Genomic DNA, 9,081 nt, shown 5'->3' with positions numbered 1-9,081 from the left:
GGGACTATCATGTTCTGTGTTAATGCTGGGCAGCAGTATGTAGCTGGTCTTAACGTGAGATCCTGGAAGAGTTTCTTGGCTAGATTATCTGATACTGACACATTACATACTGAATTGATCTCTCAGTAACTGCAGTTTTGTATGTGTGTGTGTGTGTGTGCGCACATGCGCGTGTGTGTATGCATGTGTGTGCGGGTGTGTGTGTTCAGGTTTCTGTATTTCTGTGCAAGTATATATCTGCATGCATGTATTTGTGCATGTTTGTATGTATGTGTATCTATAAGTATGTGTATATGTGTATATCTATAGATAGCTGTATTTGTGGTCAGAAGGGCTGTATTCCCTAGAGATGTAGTTACAGGTTGTTAGGTGATTCCTGACATGGGTGTTGGGACACCAACTCTCATCCTTCAGAAAGTCAGCGTGTGTTCTTGAATGCTGAGTCATCTCTCCAACCCAAAATGGTTAAAATTCGAGTGTTTGATTAGTTAAATCTTGATGTGTACATAAAACTAAACCCATATAAACCATTCAATAATTTATATGCCATAACCACCCAAAGTGACTATGAGTTCCTGCCCATCTCTGGACAGCCTATTTTCTGATGTCAACTCCATGCTAGCTCTACATGTTTCAAAGCTTCCTTCTGAATATAGAGTTTATGAATGAAAGCAGAACAGGTATATCTAATAATCTAGGGACAAGACAGAATACTCATTAGCACATTTTATATAAAATTATTAAATGTTGCATTGGAAGAGAGACTAAATGAAAAAAAATGGAAATAAGTTAAATTTCAGGATCACAGGTACAAACTTTCTCTAGAAAACAAGTCTATGGTATCTTAGAGTTAAGGACAGCTAATTCAGTCCTCAGTTATTGACTATTGCATAGATTGTTTTTAAGTTCTCCAAGTTAATGATGTGTCTTTGCCACATATTAAGCAAATGAAAATTGTGTTAAAAGAGAGAGAAAAGATAATGTCCAGCTTAGCAACTTGGAGTGGAAAAATGAGAAGAACTTCTTTTCTAAGAACCCATCAAATCTGAGGGCTGTAGAGATGGCTCAGTAAGGAAACACTGCTGACCTTGCAGACAACCTGAGTTCAGTTCCCAGAACCTATATGTCAAGTAACTCTGGAAAGCCTATAACTCCAGCTTTGTAGGAGCTGATGTTTTCCTTTGACCACAATGAACAACTACAGTCAGACGCACATAAAAGCATAGAGAAGTACAAATAATTATATACATTTTCAAAACAAGAACTAAACAAATCAAGGGTTTTAAGAAAAGAATCTTCGTAAACCTGGAAATTGTTAAGAACAGTTTCATAAGGTTTCTGTTTTTAAGTCAATGTCAGGCTTATATTTACACTCACACTTCAATTGGCAGTTCTCACTTTGACTTTATATTGTATATACAGATGGTACTTAGGTGTCTACACCTACCCTCCATTTCACAAATGTCTGCATTCACATATATATCAAAAAAGATAACCTCAACACCTTGAGAAAGAATACTGTGAGTCTGGAACTTACCCTGTTTAGTTTTTTATTACTGTCTTCCCAGAACGCACTAAGGGAATTGTCATTAAATAATCTATACAAAGCCAGACAGTGTGAGATAAATTATTACAAGTCACAGCTTGACTAGTTGCTCAGTAAACTTGAAATGCTATTGCCATCACTGCTGGGTTAAGGGAAACCTGACACCACACACAATTCACATAAAGTGAATAGAAATACTTAAGAATATAGTAAGAGCTCTTCCAGAGTTCATGTATTTTCATATTCTAAGTCAGGAGGAATATTACATTAAATCAAGCCATCAAAAGAGATCCTGACAATTTGACACATAGTTTGTTTTCTGTGATAAAATATTGACAAGAAACTTGGGGAGAAAATGATTTATTAACATTATGGAGGGAAGCCATGGAAGAAGCTTAAGCAAGAAGCTGAAGGCAGAAGCTGATGTAGCGGCCCTTGAGAAAAGTTGCATAAGGACTTTCTTTGCACCACTGACTTTTACTTTGCCTTATTGTGTCTCATTTCTCCTGTTTGGTTGTTGTCTCTTGGAGGCATGTTTTTTTCTTGGGGAGATATAGAGGGGGTATGGATCTGGGGGAGAGGAAATTAGGGGCACAAAGAGTTAAGGGAGAAGAACTGTGGTTAGGATGCATTGTCTAAGAGAAGAACCTACTTTCAATAAAAAGAAGTTTGCATAAATAAAATTATACAGTATGCAGGGCTTGGAAGTTCAGCATTTTTAAAAAAAAGAAATTACTTTTTATTTAAACTTGTTATTATATATCTATGTTTATGTGTGTTTTGTATCTGGAATACATCACTTTTCTTCCTATAGTATATAATTCCTAGTATTGAAACCTGTGGTGGTCATACAACTTGTCTCTCAACTTTATATTATACAGTTAGTTCAGTTTTAATTTTTCACTCAACAAAAATACTAAGAATATTGTATACATGCATAGACATGTGCACAGTATTTCATTTGCTTAGTTATTCTTAAAAGTGCATTGCCTGCTGGGCAGTGGTGTCACAGACCTTTAATCCCAGCACTTAGGAGGCAGAGGCAGGTAGAACTCTGAGAGTTCAAACCAAGTCTGGTATACAGAGAGAGTTCCAGGACTGGCTCCATAACTGCTGAGAAACCTTGTCTCAAAAAATTCAAAAGAATAAAAATGGGAGGGTCTTTCCTCTGTTATATGATAGAACACTGACTTTCATGGACATGGCTAATTGTTTCTCAAAGTCTTTCTATGATTTTTACATATCCTGGGATGTTTCAGGAATTGTCATAGTTCCATGCCTCTGCCAGATGTCATGACAATTTCCAGATTTATCCATTGTAGTAATTGTATAGAAATATATTATTGTAGCTTTAATATACATTACCTTGATGATTTAGTTTCAGCTGCCTTTTTTTAACCATACATGCAACTTCTTTTACTAAATATGTATATAAACCACTTAATCTAACATTACGTAACTGGCTTGTTTTCATATTTTAATCAGGATACATTGCATTTTTATGTTTCCAGGTTGACTAATTTCCTCTCTGTACAAGCAGCCTCATTAACCCTTCTCATAATATAAAAATATTGCTGTGAATTCTTAGCTTTAGATTTTGCTGTGGTGCTAAAATACATTTTTCAATTTAAAATGATCCATCATCAAAAGCAATTATCTCACTTTATTCCTTTGAAAGATTTCTAATAAAATACACCATGATGTAGCCTCTTGCTTTTGCATTGTTTTGTTTTATGTTTTTCATTATTCATTGGGCTCTTGGGAGTCAATTATCATTTTAGAATAATTAAAATGATAAAAATGTATTACACAGATGCTTCTCAAATTACAATAGTGTTATGTGCTAACTATATATTGTAAAGTAAAAAGGACCTCAAATTGAAAATGCATTTACTTTCCTTTTTCATTAAGAATCAGAGCTGATTAAACAAAAAAGAAAGGCTTTCACTTTAACATAGTAAGATTACATATAGCAAAACAGTTATCAAGCAAGAATTAAAGTTACAATATTTATATCTATTTTATCTTTTATCATAACTAAGGAAAACTATAACTATAACTAACCATTCTTCAACTCCATCATAGACTTCAGAAGGATATAATATTACCTAAGCAAACAAGAGATCCAAAACTCTAGAAATGACAGAGACATCTCATTGCCTGAACAGTCACCCAAAGTTCCTCTGTACCATTGGGGCATCCATCTTCAGCCTTCAGGCCCATAGTATCCAGCAGACATTTTCATCAAGCAGGAAATTCCAAAGACAGTTCAGTCACTTTTTGCTGTGTCCTGCAGAATGTCTCACAGACTCTTTCATGAGTCAGGAACCCCGAAAGATCATCTCACCTTTAGGCAAGTTCAGCAGTCCTTTTTTTGCGGGTTCTTTGTGTCCAGTTCATGCAATAGTCCAGGCATGAGCAGTTTCATGCCCAAATGGCTATCAAACTCCATAAGGAGCCTCTTTGATGCCCATCATCCTCTTGAAGTAGATTGGTGCTACCAGGAGCAGACGTGTCTCATTGTCATGAAAAGCCCTAAGTTATTAAAACATTAAATGCCATGTTCTGTAGTCTTTGAGAGATATGAAGAATGCCTAATTGAAATATATCTCTATATATCTAGAAAATCTAAACAGAAAAAGGGGAAATGATGGAGGTGGGTCTTGTATTAATCTGTTGCTTTCATTGGTTAATTAATAAAGAAACTGCCTAGGCCCATTTGATAGGCCAACCCTTAGGTGAGTGGAGTAAACAGAACAGAAAGCTGGGAGAAAGAAGCTGAGTCAGGAGTCGCCATGATTCTCCCACTCCAGACAGACGCAGGTTAAGATTATTCCTGGTAAGCCAGCTCATGGTACTACACAGAATATTGGAAATGGGTTAGATCAATATGTAAGAGCTAGCCAATAAGAGACTGGAACTAATGGGCCAGGCAGTGATTAAAAGAAAAAAAAAAAGAATCAGAGCTGAGCCTAACCTTAATCAACTTTGCTGTGAACATTTAGAGTATCCAACAGGGGGCCAAGTGGAACACAGAAAAACAGCTCAGACACTGGCAAGTTTGAATATCCTGGGGTCTAAAACACAGAGAAGAACATTCATACAACACTGGAAAGACATTCTACTATGGGATATAGGTTGATTCTTTCTGTAAATACCTGGCACGCTGCCAGCTTTGGGACACTGCCCTGTCCAGAATCCAGAAGTCATTCCCAGTGGCCCCTCCTAACTGCAGAGTGCTGCTCTTCATTGTCCACTCAGAATTCAAGATTGGCACTCACTTCCCCCAATTCCAGAGTCTGAGTGTGTCCCACATTGACTCCCCAACATCGTGTATTTCTTAGTTTCATACAATTTGGTTATAAAATAATAAAAACTTAAATTTCAATCCTGATTTTACTGAATGCAGCTTGCTTTTAGAATACAATACTGAAAGAAATTAAAAGACAGTTTTACAGTTAGGCATCTCTGCACATACCTGAAACCTGGTCATTCCCGAAGCAATACACTTCCTTGTGTGTAGCCAATCATCTTATGTCATGAATCCTCTTCCTGGAAGCTTTCTTATATTATGTGTTTCAAATATTCATAATCTTTGTTTTTATTTAATTATTTAAGCAATTAATTAACTTGCTATTTGAAATAGCATCTTGTGTAGCCCATTTAAATTCAAAGTTGTGTGGATGAGACCAGCTTTGAACTCCTGATCCTCCCATCTCCATAAAGGGCTAAAATTGCCAGGATATGTCAATACACTTATGACTGCCAAGTTATTTGATCATTTTGAAAAAGTTCTTATTTTTCATTTATTTGTAAAATATATCTCCTCTTGATATGATGATTTGTATTGACATTAATTTTCATTTAATACCTCATCACTTCAACACTTTCTGGCTAGCTAGTTTACAGTGAGAAATTGGCTATGATACACAATTTTATTTTTATGCTATTTGACTTTGAGTACTTAATTAATGAACAATGAGTCTTTATCATTTTCCCCCTCACTTATCCACAAATAATCTCATGTCCCCTTCCTCTCATTTCCAAATTTATGACCTCTTCTTCTTTCATAGAGTTACACAAACATGTGTATATGTATGTATGTATGTATGTATTAACATCTACTGAGTTCACTCAATGTTCTCATATATTTGAGTTTAAAGCAGATCACTTGGGATTGGCCAGTCCCTGAAGAAAAATGATGTTCTCACTCAGCAGTGTTTGACTTCCTTTATCTCTTCCATCATTCAATGCTTTATCTATGCCTAAATGACTTTGTACAGGGACCCCTGCAGTAGATATGTTAACTACATTAGTATAGAGTTGGAACAGCTAAGAACAGAATCCCTAGGGAGGCAGAAATTGATTAAATACATAGTGAAAAGCACAAACCAAGCAAGAAGAAAGAGCCAATAATCCAAGCTCTGTGGGAGAATATCAGGTTATTATATGGCGAGCATTTGGGGTTCTGCATCCACTGGTCTGACACCCTCAAATTCAGCTACCAATGGATTCAACATATTTGCAACACTATTTTTGGCTAAATGAGAGCAGGCAGTTTTTCTTATCACTCTTAACTGCGGAACGCAGTGTAACAAGCATCTGTGTGGTGTAAGGGTAATAATCTACATGTGACTGAGGCACACAGGGGGACATGTGCAGGTAAGCCCAGTACCATCGTGTACAGAGATTTGAGTGTGCACAGGGCTTGCTCTTTAGGAGACAGACATTCCAGATTCAGTGTGGAAAGGGTATTTATGTTGCATGTATTGTTTGAAACTTTCCATCCCTACTTTGGTCATTCTTTGATGTTTAGAAGCTTGTTCTATTGTCTCCTTAAGCAGGTTTTCCTCTCCTTGCTCACAAAGTTGTTGCAGCTCCATGCACAGAGGACTGGATATCACTTAAGAGTTTGTTCCAGGGTTTGTACACTGCCTTTGCTGTTACCTTTTCACTCTTCTCTTTTTGGTACCGCTTTAGTATGGCAGATTTCATTGGTTTCTATCCTTTCAGTCATATTCCTTAATTTTCAAAATCCTTTGGCCTCAAATAGTTTTCTACCCCTCCTAAAACTCATCCTTCTTTTTCACAAAGCACATTTTAACTAGATGCTTTAAAAAGACTAACGATAGTTACTTTAAAAATCAATCTAATAGCTACAACATCTGAAGCAGCTCACAATATGTCTCTATTATTTAGTGTCAGACCATGACTCAGTGTTTGATACAAACTATAAGAATGGCCTGAAACATTGGTTAACCCCTCACACACTGAGGCAGCTGTCTTAGGGTTTAGTGCCTATATTAGTTACTTTTATGTTTCTCACGATAAAATACCATGAAAATAACAGATTAGGGAAGAAACAGTCAATTCTGGCATACACTTTCATACACTTTCTTTCTTTCTTTTTTTTTTTTTTTTTTTTTGGTTTTTCGAGACAGGGTTTCTCTGTGGTTTTGGAGCCTGTCCTGGAACTAGCTCTTGTAGACCAGGCTGGTCTCGAACTCACAGAGATCCGCCTGCCTCTGCCTCCCAAGTGCTGGGATTAAAGGCGTGCGCCACCACCGCCTGGCTTTTTTTTTTTTTTTTTTTTTGGTTCTGGCATATACTTTCAATAGGAATGGGCCATACGTGGTCAGGTGGCTTAGCCTCTGGGGTCTTGAGAATGCCTAGAATTCAGAAAACACACTGCTCACATTTATGCACGTGCAGAAGCAAGAAAGAACAGGAATGGAACAGGCACAGGCTATAAAACCGCAAAGAGGACAGCCAGAGCACCCGCAGCCTGTGCCCTCTCCTGCCCACCTGCCTGCCCTCCACCGCCCTCCTCCCTCCTGGGGGTCTCTTTCCTCTTCCTCCACACCCTCCTCCACCTTCCTCGCCTTCCCGCATGCCCCTATTGTTCCGCCCCCTGCCTCCCGCTGTTCCCCTTCCTGCCCACTCCCCTTTCCCCATCAGTTGACTTGTGCCTCCAGTTTTGGCATTCACTCCCACCTGTGACCAAAGACTTGACCACTCAAAAGTCCAACTCCCTGTAACTACTAGACATGGACACCGGTGTGATTGAAGGTGGATTAAATGTCACTTTTACTATCAGGCTACTTATGCATGGAAAGGAAGTTGGCAGTATCCTCGGAAAGAAAGGAGAATCTGTTAAGAAGATGCGCGAGGAGAGTGGTGCAGGTATCAACATCTCAGAAGGGAAATGTCCTGAGAGAATTATCACTTTGGCTGGACCAACTAATGCCATCTTCAAAGCCTTTGCTATGATCATTGATAAACTGGAAGAGGACATAAGCGGCTCTATGACCAATAACACAGCTGCCAGCAGACCCCCAGTTACCTTAAGGCTTGTCTCGTGGTCCCTGCTAGTCAGTGTGGTTCTCTCAATGGAAAAGGTGGCTGCAAGAGCAAGGAAATAAGAGAGAGTACAGGGGCTCAGGTCCAGGTGGCAGGGGATATGCTCCCCAACTCAACTGAGCGGGCAATCACTATTGCTGGCATTCTGCAATCCATCATTGAGTATGTCAAACAGATCTGCGTGGTCATGTTGGAGACTCTCTCCCAGTCCCCCCCGAAAGGGCGTGACCATCCCATACCAGTCCAAGCCCTCGAGTTCTCCAGTCATCTTTGCAGGTGGTCAGGACAGGTACAGCACAGGCAGTGACAGTGTGAGCTTTCCCCACACCACCCCATCCATGTACCTCAACCCTGACCTGGAGCAGTATAGGGTATAGGCACCTCTAGAGGCCTATACCATTCAAGGACAGTATGCCATTCCACAGCCAGATTTAACCAAGCTGCACCAGTTGGCAATGCAACAGTCTCATTTTCCCGTGACCCATGGCAAAACGGGATTCAGTGGCATTGAATCTAGCTCTCCAGAGGTGAAAGGCTATTGGGCAGGTTTGGATGCATCTGCTCAAACTCCTTCTCATGATCCAAATGATTTGATTGGCTGTATAATTGGGCGTCAGGGCACCAAAATCAATGAGATCCGTCAGATGTCTGGGGCGCAGATCAAAATTGCAAACCCAGTGGAAGGATCTACTGATAGGCAGGTCACCATCACTGGGTCTACTGCCAGCATCAGCCTGACTCAGTATCTAATCAATATCTGGCTTTCCTCGGAGACAGGTGGCATGGGGAGCAGCTAGAACAGTACAGATTCACCCATAATCCCTTTCTGCTGGTCACCACCACCTATGATCCATCTGTGTAGTTTCTGACAGTCAGCAATTCCAGGTTTTAAATAGTTTATAAATTTTCATTTTCTACACACTTTATCATTCACTCATGATTTTTTAATTAAAAGCGTTTTAATTCTTTCTCTGTTCAGCAGTTACGCTGAGATATCTGTATTTAGTTTTATAAGCTTCTCCTCCCTTTTCCTTTTTTTTGGGGAGGTTGGCTCATGAATTTTTGTTTGTCATGGAAATGTAAGAGTGGAATGTTAATACATTTCATTTCTGTAATGTCAGGAATTAAAAAAAAATTAAAAGATGGACTGGAAAAAAAGAACCTGCAAAGCGCAA

At 39.0% G+C, this 9,081-nt stretch overlaps 1 pseudogene; it reads left to right on the top strand.

Annotated features, from left to right (window-relative positions):
* The first annotated feature begins 7,590 nt into the window (after positions 1–7,590).
* On the top strand, positions 7,591–8,703 carry LOC130865320 (poly(rC)-binding protein 2-like; annotated as a pseudogene).
* Positions 8,704–9,081: the final 378 nt, after the last annotated feature.

This window comes from Chionomys nivalis, chromosome 23 (assembly GCF_950005125.1).
Source record: "Chionomys nivalis chromosome 23, mChiNiv1.1, whole genome shotgun sequence".
NCBI lineage: Eukaryota > Metazoa > Chordata > Mammalia > Rodentia > Cricetidae > Chionomys > Chionomys nivalis.
Note: the sequence above shows the minus strand (reverse complement) of the source record. Positions and strands in the feature narration are given on the sequence as shown.